The sequence below is a fragment of the Octopus bimaculoides genome, chromosome 12 (genome assembly GCF_001194135.2).
Source record: "Octopus bimaculoides isolate UCB-OBI-ISO-001 chromosome 12, ASM119413v2, whole genome shotgun sequence".
Classification (NCBI taxonomy): domain Eukaryota; kingdom Metazoa; phylum Mollusca; class Cephalopoda; order Octopoda; family Octopodidae; genus Octopus; species Octopus bimaculoides.
In genome coordinates this window covers 58,598,650-58,600,833 of record NC_068992.1, presented here as the reverse complement: position 1 = coordinate 58,600,833, position 2,184 = coordinate 58,598,650, and positions in this window count along the sequence as shown.

The following is a 2,184-nucleotide window of genomic DNA, read 5'->3' as shown; positions in this document are numbered from 1 at the left end:
ATATATATATATATATATACAGAAATATGTGTATATGTGTATATAAGTGGGGGTGCACGTGAGTGTGAAGATATATTTCCTTTATTATTATTATTGTTATATCATTATTATTATTATTATTATTATTATTATTATTATTATTATTTTACGGGCATCAGAGTGAGATGGTAACGATAAAAGGAGGCTGGGTAACGTAGGGGTCTGTTTGTTTCGTGTTTTTGTTTTTGTCTGTTTTCTTTTACATCTCTTCGTCTACTTATTGGCTTTCTTGTAGTAGTAGTAGTAGTAGTAGTAGTAGTAGTAGTAGTAGTAGTAGTAGTAGTAGTTGTTGTTGTTGTTTTTGTTGTTGTTGCTGCTGTTGATGATGTTGATGATGATGATAATGATGATAATGATGTTCTTTTCATCGCTGTGCTATCGCTGTTTTTAATAATGTTGCTGATGATGTATTTAACATGGTAGCGGATCAAAAGCGAGCGTTTTTTGTTTGTTTTTTTCAGATCACGTGAACGATGGAGGGAGTAAAAAATAAGATCTGGCTGCAGATACAGAGTTGAGGATCAAATGAATGACATTTAACGATAGGAGATTGAGGTGGGGGTGGCAGATCAAGATGGAAGAGCGGTCAAACTCACTATAATAACATATCGTAGATCAAATGTGGATTTTAAAAAATATATGTATCATTTATTTTCTCCCTTTTCCATTAATTTTTATTTTCATTTTCATTGTTATATATACATACATACATACATATACATACATACATACATATATATGTATATATATTAAAATCTGTGAGAAAGTTTCGAAGGAAGAAGTTAAACCATGGATCAACTGCTTAGTTAAATGTGTTATGATGATTCAAAGACTCAAAGATAACGCAACTAGAATATACAATAGAAGATTTTTTCTTGGAAAATGATTAAGATCTGGCTGAAGAAGACACAGGTAAACTGTAAATAATATATGATGATGTCGAATGATTTTATTTTTTAGATTTTTGTGTTGATTTTTTTTTTTTGCTGTTTATTTGTATATTTATCTATTCGTTTATCTATCTATTTTGTTGGTGTTCTGGTTGAAGATCAAAGTGTCGCAGTACGATTTATTCGTGCCTGGTGAAATAGCAGTGACAAGTCAACTCCTGCAAAAAACAAAAAACAAAAACAAACTCATAAAAAGAACAGAATGATTAAAATAATAAAAAAAAACAACAGGATTCGTGATATTAGCAAAAAAGTCATCCATTTGTCACGAAGAAGGAGGAATAGTGAAAGTAAAGACAATTTAATTGAACATAGGTGGAAATAACTGTAAAAAATAAATATCGGTTTCAAATTTCGGCACCAGGCCAGCATTTTATTTTATCGCCATTGAAAAGATGAAGGGCAAAATCGACCTAGGCGGTAATTCAACTAAGAATGTAACGACGAACGAAGTGCCACAAAACATTTTACCCGTCGTGCTACCGGTCCTGCCAGCTCACCGCCTTATGTAAGAAAATAAAGATTAAAATAAATATTGTAGCGAATTACTTAAGGAATTACTTAAAGAACTTATTCAAGATGTTCAGAAATTAACTCAGTATTATAAAGAAAGAATTAATTATAAAGAAAGAATTAATAACAAATTTGTAATGAAATAACTTAATATTGCAAGGTAATAAATTTATACTGTAAGAACTAGCTAATTCTTGGAAGAAACTAACTGAATCTTGTAGAGTAATAGCTTAATGCTGTAAGTTATAATATTGTAATTTAAATATTGTCTTTCGTATGACATTCCCACTTCTATCAGTTATAAAACATGATGGAAAAGTCAAATATGTATATATGTATGTATACATGCATGTATGTATGCATGTATGTATGTATGTATGTATGTATGTATGTATGTACGTGTCTCTCTCGCTCGCTCTCTCTCACTGTATATATATATATATACACACACACATATGCATAAATATAATAATGCGTATGCATATAAATATATATATTCATGTGTATATGCATGTATATACATTCATATATACATGAATATATATATATGCATATATAAAGGTTCATGTATATATATGTATGCATGTATATGTGTATGTATACATTTATACACACACAAACACACACACATACATATACACTTTATATATGTATGTATATCTATATATATATATATATATAT